At 36.1% G+C, this 13,584-nt stretch overlaps 1 protein-coding gene across 2 annotated transcripts in view; it reads left to right on the forward strand.

The window, feature by feature from the left end:
• Positions 1 to 461: 461 nt before the first annotated feature.
• Positions 462 to 13,584, forward strand: part of LOC132780213 (rho guanine nucleotide exchange factor 1-like) — a 75,735-nt gene continuing 62,612 nt past the window's right edge. The window contains exon 1 of one of the 2 annotated variants that reach the window (XM_067461618.1): positions 462 to 571. The gene's annotated coding sequence lies outside the window, so the exon portion shown is untranslated. The remainder of the gene's footprint in view (positions 572 to 13,584) is intronic. The other variant, XM_067461619.1, reaches the window with a different exon arrangement.

Below are 13,584 nucleotides of genomic sequence, written 5' to 3' on the forward strand. Positions count from 1 at the left end.
TTCCTTTCCTTTTTCCTTTTCCCTTTCCTCTCCTTTCCTTTTTCCTTTCCCCTTTCCTTTCCCCTTTCTTTTCCTTTTCCTCTTTCCTTTCCTTTTTCCTTTCCTTTTCCTCTCCTTTCCTTTTTCCTTTCCCCTTTCCTTTCCTTCTTCCTTTCCCTTTCCCTTTCTTTCCTTTTCCTTTTCCCTTTCCTTTTCCTCTCCCTTCCTTTTTCCTTTCCCCTTTCCTTTCCTCTTTCCTTTCCTTTCTCTTCCTTTCCTCTTTCCTCTCCTTTTTCCTTTCCCTTCCCTTCCTTTCCCTTTTTCCTTCCCTTCTTCCTTTCCTTTCCCTTCCTTTCCTCTTTCCTTTCCCCTTCCCTCTTCCCTCTCTCCTTTATTGGGCTCCTTCCCCTTTAAATCCCGCTGTTGACACTCACTCGCCTGGGGACGCTCCTTCCGCGCTGAGGCCGGAAGCGGAAGCCGCCTCTCTCCCTCTCGGGCTCCGCCAAGAGAAAGCTCCTTCCTCTCTCTCCTCCTCTCTCTCTTCTTTTGGCGCGCCTGATTCGCGATTAAATCACCATGAAGACGCATCGGGGTAAGACCTGAGCCCCTATTTTTCTCTCTCTCTCTTTCTATGTTCCTAGGCCTCTGTTTGTTTCTTATTTATTTTCCATTGGGATTGCAAAGAGAAAGAGAAATATTTCCTGAGCATGTGCAGAGCGCCCTTGACATGGAAAGCAGCCTTTTGCGCATGCTCGAAGAGTCCTGTTATTTGGGAAGCTTAGACTACAAAAATAAGAGGGGGAAAAAACTATTTGAAAGTTTTTAAGAAAAATTTTCTATTGTTATACTTTATTATTATATTATATATTATTATTTCTTTACATTATTGAATTATATATTGTTGTTTGTGATGTATATCTATATATATATATATCTTATTTTTATATCATATTTATCTTATATTCATGTTATATTATTATTTCTTTACATTATTGTATTATATATTCTTGTTTAATATATATTATATATTAATTGTTTAATATTGTTTAATATATATTCATTGTTTAATATAAATTAATATATATTAATTTATATTTATATATATATTATATATATATATATTTAATATATATTAATATGTTAATATATATATTGTTCATATTATTTTTATATCATATTTATATTATATTTATATTAGATTCATGTTATATTATTATTTCTTTATATTATTGTATTATATATTGTTTGTGATGTATTTATATATATATATACGTATTATTTTTATATCATATTTATATTATCTTTATATTCATGTTATATTATTTCTTTACATTATTGTATTATATATTGTTTGTGATGTATTTATTTATATATATTGTTCATAATATTTTTATATTATATTTATATTATATTCATGTCATATTATTTCTTTATATTAGTGTATTATATATTGTTGTTTGTGATGTGTGTATATATATATACGTATTATTTTTATATCGTATTTATATTATCTTTATATTATATTCATGTTACATTATTTCTTTACATTATTGTATTATATATTGTTGTTTGTGAAGTATTAATATATATATATACGTAGTATTTTTATATCATATTTATATTACATTTATATTATATTCATGTTATATCATTATTTCTTTATACTATTGTATTATATATTGTTTGTGATGTATTTATTTATATATATTGTTCATATTATTTTTATATTATATTTATATTATATTCAAGTTATATTTTTTCTTTATATTATTGTACTATATATTGTTGTTTGTGATGTGTGTATATATATATATATATATTGTTCGTATTATTTTTATATCATATTTATATTGTCTTTATATTATATTCATGTTATATTATTTCTTTACATTATTGTATTATATATTGTTTGTGATGTATTAATATATATATATGTATTATTTTTATATCATATTTATATTACATTTATATTATATTCATGTTATATTATTATTTCTTTATATTATTGTATTATATATTGTTGTTTACGGTGTATTAATATATATATATATATATATATATATATATATATATATATATATTGTTCGTATTACTTTTATATAATATTTATTTTATATTATATTCATGTTATATTATTATCTCTTTACATTATTGTATCACATATTGTTGTTTGTGTTGTACCATACATTACTAATTTGTTCATATTAATTTTTATTTATACCACTATACATATTATTATATGTTATTATTATTATTGTAATGCAGTAATATAAAGAAACAACAATGCAATATTAATAATAATAAATTTATTTATTTTATTTATCATGTCAGGAGCAAACCAAACAGTTGTATTGCATTGTTTGTTTGTTTAAAAAATGCAATACAACTGTTTGGTTTGCTCCTGACATGATAAATAAAATAAATAAAATTGTTATTAATAATATTGTATTATTATTTCTTTATATTATTGTAGTACATATTGTTGTTTTGTTGTGTTAATTAATATACATTACTATTTTGTTCGGCAAATGCGAAAGACTGCTCAAATTTCCGCACAGTGGCCCTTATTTCTCATGCCAGTAAGGTAATGCTCAAGATCCTGCAAGGAAGACTCCAGCAATACATGGAGCGAGAGTTGCCAGACGTTCAAGCTGGGTTTAGAAAAAGCAGAGGAACGAGAGACCAGATTGCCAATATCCGGATGCTGGATAATGGAGAAAGGCAGGGAGTTTCAGAAAAACATCTATTTCTGCTTCATTGACTATTCTAAAGCCTTTGACTGTGTGGATCATAATAAATGGTGGCAAGTTCTTAGTGGGATGGGCATCCCAAGCCCCCTTCCCTCTCTCCTGAGGAATCTGTACAAGGACCAAGGAGCAACGGTCAGAACTGACCACGGAACAGGAGACGGGTTCAAGGTTGGGAAAGGCGTACGGCAAGGCTGCATCCTCTCACCCAACCTTTTGAACTTGTATGCAGAACACATCATGCGATGTGCGGGGCTGGATGAATGCAAAGCTGGGGTGAAAATTGCTGGAAGAAACATTCACAACCTCAGATATGCAGATGACACCACTCTGATGGCCGAAAGCGAGGAGGAGCTGAGGAGCCTTCTAATCAAGGTGAAAGAAGAAAGCGCAAAAGCCGGGTTGCAGCTAAACATCAAAAACACCAAGATGATGGCAACAAGAATGATTGACAACTGGGAAATAGAGGGAGAAAACGTGGAGGCCGTGACAGACTTTGTATTTCTAGGTGCAAAGATAAGTGCAGGAGCAGACTGTGGCCAGGAAATCAGAAGACGCTTACTTCTTGGGAGGAGAGCAATGTCCAGTCTCGATAAAATAGTGAAGAGTAGAGACATCAGACTGGCAACAAAGATCCGCCTAGTCCAAGCCATGGTCTTCCCTGTAGTAGTCACCTACGGATGTGAGAGCTGGACCTTAGGGAAGGCTGAGCGAAGGAAGAGAGATGCTTTTGAGCTGTGGTGCTGGAGGAAAGTGCTGAGAGTGCCTTGGACTGCGAGAAGATCCAACCAGTCCATCCTCCAGGAAAGAAAGCCCGGCTGCTCACTGGAGGGAAGGAGACGAGAGGGAAAGATGAAGTACTTTGGCCACATCATGAGGAGACAGGAGAGCCTAGAGAAGACAATTATGCTTGGGAAAGTGGAAGGCAAAAGGAAGAGGGGCCGACCAAGGGCAAGATGGATGGATGGCATCCTTGAAGGGACTGGACTGACCTTGAGGGAGCTGGGGGTGGTAACGGCCGACAGGGAGCTCTGGCGTGGGCTGGTCCATGAGGTCACGAAGAGTCGGAGACGACTGAACGAATGAACAACAACACTATTTTGTTCATATTATTTTTATTTAATAATTTAATATTTAATAATAATAATAATAATAATAATAATAGACTTTCGGTTAACTAGCATCCATAGAGATTGGAAGATAATAATAATAATAATAATAATAATAATAATAATAATAATAATAATAATAATTCCAAACCAATGGAAAGAGTAAGGAACATTGAGATGTCTGTGGTGGAGGATAATAATAATAATAAGAGATTTTCAGTTAACCAGTATCCATAGAGATTGGAAGACATAATAATAATAATAATAATAATAATAATAATAATAATAATAATAGACTTTCAGTTAAGCAGCGTCCATAGAGATTGGAAGATATAATAGTAATAATAATAATAATAATAATAATAATTCCAAACCAATGGAGAAAATAAGGAATACAGGGATGTCTGTGGTGGAGGATAATAATAATAATAATAATAGACTTTCGGTTAACCAGTATTCATAGAGATTGGAAGATATAATAATAATAATAATAATAGACTTTCAATTAACCAGTATCCATAGAGATTGGAAGATATAATAATAATAATAATAATAATAATAATAATAATAATAGACTTTCAGTTAAGCAGCGTCCATAGAGATTGGAAGATATAATAGTAATAATAATAATAATAATAATAATAATTCCAAACCAATGGAGAAAATAAGGAATACAGGGATGTCTGTGGTGGAGGATAATAATAATAATAATAATAGACTTTCGGTTAACCAGTATTCATAGAGATTGGAAGATATAATAATAATAATAATAATAATAATAATAGACTTTCAATTAACCAGTATCCATAGAGATTGGAAGATATAATAATAATAATAATAATAATAATAATAATAATAGACTTTCGGTTAACCAGCATCCATAGAGATTGGAAGATATAATAATAATAATAGTAATAATACAAATTCCAAACCAATGGAGATAATAAGGAACACTGGGACCTTCAACTCCTATAAATCGTGGTGAATTCTCCCCAGATCTCTCCGGTATGTTCAGTTGGTAATCGGTTCCTCTCTTTGCTGTGCGCCATAGAAAATAATAGGAAAGGGTTATGGGAAAGGCAATGGGTGGGGACATGCAAATTCCACACCTGTGGAGAGAGTCAGAAGCACTGGGATGTCTGTGGTGGAGGAAACACATAACATGAAGTGGTCTCTGCATGAAAGCCTTCCCTTGGGTGGTGGACAGGATGATGTGTTTGTGGAGGACATGTTCATGGCGCTCGCTATCACCTGCAATGTCATTGGATGGGAGGCGCATTGGTGTCTATTGTGGATGTGGAAGCATGTCGGTGAAAGTGGACACCCCAACCATATACATACATATTTTCACTTTTATTATGTATATAGATAGATGATGTATAGATAGATTGTTGTCATAATAATATACTATTTTTGGAGCGTTTGGGTTGATATCTTGAGGCCCAGAAGGAAATGAAGAAAGTTAATTGCAATTTTGCACAGAAGCGCATGGTATTTCTGCAGGTGTCTGCCTCTTTTCTGCCTCTTTCCAGGAAGCAGCAAAAGAAAATGGAGGCTTTTTTTTCTGTGGCAGGAAGTGGCCCCGGGGCGCATGCCTTATGGCGCTGTGGTTGCCAAAAGAAATGATGATAACACCCTGAACGTTGCAATCTTACAAGCCTCCCTATTTGTATGCATTGCAGACATTGCAATATTGCAACCGAATCTATTCGTATGCATAGCAGACATTGCAGTATTGCAAGCATATCTATTAGTATGCACAGGAAAGATTGCAAGAGTGTCTATTTGTATGCATAGCAGACCTTGCAATATTGCAAGCATGTCTGTTAGCATGCATAGCAGACATTGCAGTATTGCAAGCACATCTGCTAGTATGCATAACAAAGATTGCAAGAGTGTCAAGAGTGTCAATTTATATGCATAGCAGACATTGCAAGGATGTCTATTATGTATGCATAGCAAAGATTGCAAGCATGTCTGTTTGTTTGCATAGCAGGCATTAAAATATTGCAAGCATGTGTACTGGTATTGATAGCAGACATTGCAATATTGCACGTGTGTCTTTTAGTATGCACAGCAAAGATTGCAAGGGTGTCTATTCGTATGCATAGCAAACATTGCAATATTGCAAGCCTGTCTGTTCGCATGCATAGCAGACATTGCACTATTGCAAGCCCGTCTGTTAGCATGCATACATAGCAGATATTGCAAGGATGTCTATTACGTATGCACAGCAAAGTTTGCGAGGGTGTCTATTCGTATGCCTAGCAGACATTGCAATATTGCAAGTCTTGTCTATTTGTATGCATTGCAGACACTGCAATATTGCAAGCATATCTATCGTATGCATAGCAAACATTGCACTATTGCAAGCCCGTCTGTTAGTATGCATACCTAGCAGATATTGTAAGGATGTCTATTACGTATGCACAGCAAAGTTTGCAAGGGTGTCTATTTGTTTGCATAGCAGGCATTAAAATATTGCAAGCATGTGTATTAGTTTTAATAGCAGACATTGCAATATTGCAAGCATTTCTATTTGTATGCATAGCAGACATTGCACTATTGCAAGCCTGTCTGTTAGTATGCATACTTAGCAGATATTGCAAGGATGTCTATTACGTATGCATAGCAGAGATTGCAAGCATGTCTATTTGTTTGCATAGCAGACATTAAAATATTGCAAGCATGTGTATTAGTATTCATAACAGATATTGCAGTATTGCATGCATATCTATTTGTATAAATAGCAGACATTGCAGTATTGCATGCATGTCTGTTAGTATGCATAACAAAGATTGCAAGAGTGTCTATTCATATGCATAGCAGACATTGCAATATTGCAAGCTCGTCTGCTAGTATGCATACATAGCAGGTTTTGCAAGGATGTCTATTAGTATCCATAGCAAAGATTGCAAGCATGTCTGTTTGTTTGCATAGCAGGCATTAAAATATTGCAAGCATGTGTATTGATATTGATAGCAGATATTGCAATATTGCAAGCGTGTCTTTTAGTATGCACAGCAAAGATTGCAAGGGTGTCTATTCGTATGCATAGCAGACCTTGCAATATTGCAAGCCCGTATGCGTAGCAGATATTGCAAGCATGTCTATTCAGATGTAGAGCAGACATTGCAATATCGCAGTTATATGTATTAGCATTCACAGCAGACATTGAAATATTGCAACCATGTCTGTTAGTACTCATAGCAGACTGGATGATCTCTATGGGTCCCTTCCAACTCTACAGAGAAGGGTATTATTTCTTCCTGGAGGGTTTTCAAAAGAGGCTGGCTGGCCATCCGTCAGGAGGGATCGGATTGTGCCTTCCCATATGGCAGAAAGGGGCTGGACTGGATGGCCTCTGGGGTTCCCTTCTGACTCTAGTGCTTCTGTTGCTTCCTATGGCAAATAGAAGTAAAATGCCTATTTGTCTCACTTCCGGTTCCAGGAAACGGGTGTCTGCTTGCTTTGTGTATTTACTCTCATTCTACTTCTGCTTTTGGGGCAGGAAGAAGGGAGAGGAAGGCAGGTGCGTCCCTTGACAGGACCATGCGTGCATTATCTACATATACATATATGTATACACATATACAAACCAACACCGGTGCTTTTGTGCAACAGGCAGCAATATGTGTTTGCCTTTAAACAGGAAATAACACTTTCAAAACCAGCAACAGACCATTTTTCAAACATTACATAGTGTTCCTAGGCTATGGGATCCTAGGAGTTGTAGTTTTAGTGGGGCACTTTTGGCAGTGGAGGCTGGAGACCTTGTGAAACTACAACTCCTGGGACTATTTGTGGAGCCGTGGACGTTCAAACGGTGCAAGACGGCATTACATTCTGCAGTGCGGATGCACCCAAACAATTCCTGTCCAAGCGTTGCATCCCTTGCATCGGTCGCTCTTGATGAAACTGCAAATCCTGACCATTCTGTGGCTCGTTGCAAACTGCAGATGCAGTGCAAATGCAATGCATTTGAATTATTATTATTTTACTGACACAAAACCACAGCATGTCACAATACATGAGATTTCTGTGCTGGATTTCGTATCACAAAAATCACAAATCGAACACTTCCCTAGAGTCTCGGACTGTGTGATGTATTATTATTATTATTATTATTATTATTACGAGTACTACTAGACGTCCCTTCCACGCGTTGCTGTGGCCCAGTCTGTCTATATACATTTTGTGTGTGTGTATATGTGTGTGATGTATATATTTGTGCATATGTGTATATATGTGTATTTGTGTGTATGTGGTTTTGCGCATGTGTTGTAATGTATTTATATATATAGATATACTAGCCATCCCCTGCCACGAGTTGCTGTGGCCCAGTTTGTGTATATGTCTGTGTATATATTTGTGTATGTGTGTTTGTGCATATATGTCGTTTTGCACATGCATTGTAATGTATGTTTTGGGGTTTTTTTTAATTTTTTAAGCCCCCCCCACTGTGTTTTTCAATGTTTTTATGCGTGATGGTCACTCATTGGCCTGAGAGGTGTCTTGTGTCCAAATTTGGTGTCCATTCGTCCAGTGGTTTTTGAGTGACGTTAATCCCACAAACGAACATGACATTTTTATCTATATAGATATATATATTCTAAATGTTGAGGAATTTATTTAATTGTTGTTGTTATTTACTTTCCAAACTTTGGGAATAGAATTTTCAAACTTTGAGAAATTATATGCATAACATATACTATATGTATGTGTGTATGTATATGTGTGTGTGTGTGTATGTATATATATAAAATAAACATTGAGGAATTTATTTAGTTGTTATTATTTATTTTCCCAACTTTTGGAATAGGATTTTCAAACTTTGAGAAATTATATGAAAGACATATGCTATATGTATGTGTGTATGTATGTATGTATATATATGTATATGTATATTCTAAATGTTGAGAAATTTATTTAGTTGTTGTTATTTACTTTCCCAACTTTGGGAATAGAATTTTCAAACTTTGAGAAATTATATGCATAACATACGCTATATGTATGTGTGTGTGTGTGTGTGTATATATATATATATATATATATATATATATATATAAACATTGAGGAATTTATTTAGCTGTTGTTGTTATTTACTTTCCCAACTTTGGGAATAGAATTTTTAAACTTTGAGAAATTATATGCATAACATATGCTATATGTATATGTGTGTGTGTGTGTGTGTGTGTGTGTGTGTGTGTGTGTATATATATATATATATATATATATATAAACATTGAGGAATTTATTTAGCTGTTGTTGTTATTTACTTTCCCAACTTTGGGAATAGAATTTTCAAACTTTGAGAAATTATATGCATAACATATGCTATATATGTGTGTGTGCGTATGTGTATGTGTGTGTGTGTGTATATATATATATATATATATATATATATATATAATAAACATTGAGGAATTTATTTAGCTGTTGTTGCGATATACTTTCCAAACTTTGGAAATAGAATTTTCAAACTTTGGGAAATTGTATGTATAACATATATTATATGTATGCAAATGTGTGTGTGTGTGTGTGTGTCTATATATATATATATTCTAAATGTAGGTGGATTTATTTAATTGTTGTGGTGGTTCTTATTTACTTTCCAAACTTTGGGAATACACATACACACACAACAGAGCATATATATATATATATATATATATATATATATATATATATAATGCTCTGAGATATATATATATATATATATATATATATATATATATATATATTCCCTAAGGAGCACCTTGTTCTCCCATTTTCCAGAAATAATCAAGTTCATTGCCTTTCTCCCAAAATTATTCCCAGCTGCTGTTCTGCAGCCTAAAATATTTGCAAGCTGCAAATGTTCTGCATGATACAAAAAGACTTCGAAAATGTGGTTTTTTTCTTTGCAAAGGAACGGGACTGTCTCACTGTGCGTTTTGGAAGAAAACCAGCAATAATAATAATAATAATAATGTTTAAATCCCTACAATCCCGGGATTCATTCCCCTCGGTGTGTATGTGTTGCCTGTTTGACTAATTGCAGTAAACGGGGCGTTGTTGCAACGGCGTGTTGTCCCGCCTTACTTGGGTGCCAGTCTTTCCTTCTGGGTGATTCAGGCTCAGAGGGCTCTTTGTCCTCCTTTTTGCAGCCGGAACCTCTGAGTAACCAACCTACCAACCAACCCGTTGAATGCCGTACTCTGTGTTCTGTAAAACCTTCTCCACCTCTTTTGGGCACAAAGGCCTCCTATACCTCGACCTGGAAAAACAAACCAACAATTTTTTTGCAAAGTCTGGGAAAGGAGAGTCACTGTTAACCTTCTTTGGTGGGTTTGAAAATTTAAGGCTGGAGGGCCATCTTTCATTTAAAAAGGGTTGGTCTAGATGACCTTTGGGGTGCTCTCCATATCGAGAAATGCTTCACTGTTAACCTTCTTTGGTGGGTTTGAAAATGTAAGGCTGGAGGGCCATCTTTCATGTAAAAAGCGTTGGTCTAGATGATCTTTGGGGTGCTCTCCATATCGAATGGGATGTACCTTCTCAAAAAACAACTCAACCAAAACCCTTCCAACAGATGGCCATCCAGACTATGGGCTTCTTTTGGGGTCTTCAAACATTGGTTGGATGGCCATCTGTTGGGAGATCTTTAGTTGCATCTTGAATGTCAAAAAAGGGTTGGTCTAGATGACCTTTGGGGTGCTCTCCATATCTAATGGGATGTACCTTCTCAAAAAAGAACTCAACCAAAACCCTTCCAATAGATGGCCATCCAGACTATGGACTTCTTTTGGGGTCTTCAAACATTGGTTGGATGGCCATCTGTTGGGAGATCTTTAGTTGCGTCTTGAATGTCAAAAAAGGGTTGGTCTAGATGACCATTGGGGTGCTCTTTATATCGAATGGAATGTACCTTCTCAAAAAACAACTCAACCAAAACCCCTTCAATAGATGGCCATTCAGACTATGGGCTTCTTTTGGGGTCTTCAAACATTGGTTGGATGGTCATCTGTCGGGAGATCTTTAGTTGCATCTTGAATGGCAAAAAAGGGTTGATCTACATGACCTTTGGGGTGCTCTCCATATCTAATGGGATGTACCTTCTAAAAAAACAACTCAACCAAAACCCTTCCAACAGATGGCCATCCAGACTATGGGCTTCTTTTGGGGTCTTCAAACATTGGTTGGATGGCCATCTGTTGGGAGATCTTTAGTTGCGTCTTGAATGTCCAAAAAAGGGTTGGTCTAGATGACCATTGGGGTTCTCTCCATATCTAATGGGATGTACCTTCTTAAAATACAACTCAACCAAAACCCTTCCAATAGATGGCCATCCAGACTATGGACTTCTTTTGGGGTCTTCAAACATTGGTTGGATGACCATCTGTTGGGAGATCTTTAGTTGCATCTTGAATGTCAAAAAGGGTTGGTCTAGATGACTGTTGGGGTTCTCTCCATATCTAATGGGATATACCTTCTCAAAAAAATGGTGGACTTCTTTTGAGGTCTTCAAACATTGGTTGGATGGCCATTGGTTGGAAGGGTTTTGGTTGACCTTTCTTGGATAAAAAAATGGGATTGGACTAGATGATCTTTGAGGTGCCCGCCATATCTAATGGGATATACTCCCCCCCCCCAAAAAAGGTGGACTACTTTTGGGGTCTTCAAACATTGGTTGGATGGCCATCTGTTGGGAGATCTTTAGTTGCATCTTGAATGTCAAAAAAGGGTTGGTCTTGATTACCTTTGGGGTGCTCTCCATATCTAATGGGATGTACCTTCTCCAAAAAAAAATGGTGGGCTTCTTTTGAGGTCTTCAAACATTGTTTGGATGGCCATCTGTTGGAAGGGTTTTGGTTGAGTTTTCTTGAATAGCAAAATGGGATTGGACTAGATGATCTTTGAGATGCCCGCCATATCTAATGGGATATACTCCCCTCCCAAAAAGGTGGACTTCTTTGGGGGTCTTCAAACATTGGTTGGATGGCCATCTGTTGGGAGATCTTTAGTTGCGTCTTGAATGGCAAAAACGAGTTGGTCTAGATTACCTTTGGGGTGCTCTCCATATCTAATGGGATGTACCTTCTCAAAAAAAATGGTGGGCTTCTTTTGGGGTCTTCAATCATTGGTTGGATGGCCATCTGTTGGAAGGGTTTTGGTTGAGTTTTCTTGGATAGCAAAGTGGGATTGAGGTGCCTGCCATAGATCATCTAGTCCAATCCCACTTTGCTATTCAAGAAAACTCAACCAAAACCCTTCCAACAGATGGCCATCCAAACAATGGACTTCTTTTGGGGTCTTCAAACATTGGTTGGAAAGATATTTAGTTGCGTCTTGAATGTCAAAAAAGGGTTGGTCTAGATTACCTTTGGGGTGCTCTCCATATCTAATGGGATGTACCTTCTCTTGGGTGTGTGTTCCTACCTGGCAGAAATAGGTTGGAGTAGATGGCCTTTGGGGTGCCCTCCATATCTAATGAGATATACTATCTCAAAAGAATAGCCAACTTTGTTTTTTTTGGGGGGGGGGGTGTCTTCAGATGTCAGTTGGCCATCTGTCTAGAGGACTTTGGTTGTGTCTTCCTGCCTGGCAGAAATAGGTTGGACTAGATGACCTTTGGGGTGCCCTCCATATCTAATGGGATATACTATCTCAAAAGAATAGCCAACTTTGCTTTTTGGGGAGGGTCTTCAAACATCAGTTGGCCATCTGTTGGGAGGGCTTTGGGTGTGTCTTCCTGCCTGGCAGAAATATGTTGGACTAGATGGCCTTTGGGGTGCCCTCCGTCTCTAATGGGATATGCTGTCTCAAAAGAATAGCCAGCTTTGCTTTTTTGGGGGGAGGGGTGGTCTTCAGACATTGGTTGGGCATCTGTTGAAAGGGCTTTGGTTGTGTCTTCCTGCCTGGCAGAAATAGGTTGGACTAGAGGGCCTTTGGGGGTCCCTTGGCTATATGAATTTATGGACCCTAACATTAATTTATAATGTATTACTATAATAATTGCTATTTTGTGAGACATCTACCCAAAACGTTGGGTCCCGGGCAGGCAGTGGTGAAGCATGATGGGATTTGTAGTCCAAGAGGACCCTATACATTTCTGTATTCCTTGCTTTTCACGTATGTTTTGCAATGGAGCCAGGCTTCACGCACCAAGGAAAACAAACCTGTTTATGCACATTTTCCTCTCTTTTTTTGCAAGTTGGTTTCTCTAGTTGCAATTAGAATGCCTGCAATGAAAACAAGGAACAGGGGAAGAAAGCAAAGGGAGACATTGTTGTTTTGCAGGACTTAGAGTTCATAACAATACAATGTTGCTGTGAAAATTCACTATATATATATCACATGTATACTATATATCTTTCTCCCTTTTGTTTATGCTCTTTTCATTTTTCAATGTGGGTTACTTTGAAGGATTGTGAATTTCAGCATCTCCATTAAAATTAATAAATAGAAGGGGAAAATAGAAAGAAAATATTGGGTTTTAGGGAGAAATCAGTTGTGAATTATACTGACTGCATTACATTATTATTATTATTATTATTATTATTACATCATCACTATTATTGTATTATTATTATTATTATTATTATTATTATTATTATTATTATTATTATTATGTTCCTCCAAAACCTTAGCTATTCTAGTCCCCCAAAAATAACTTTTCCAAACTTTGTCATGCTTTCCCAAACTTATTCAAAATTTTCCAAACTTATTCAAACTGTTCCAGACTTTCTCAAACTTTTCTAAACTTT

This window comes from Anolis sagrei, chromosome Y, assembly GCF_037176765.1.
Source record: "Anolis sagrei isolate rAnoSag1 chromosome Y, rAnoSag1.mat, whole genome shotgun sequence".
NCBI classification, from domain to species: Eukaryota; Metazoa; Chordata; class Lepidosauria; order Squamata; family Dactyloidae; genus Anolis; species Anolis sagrei.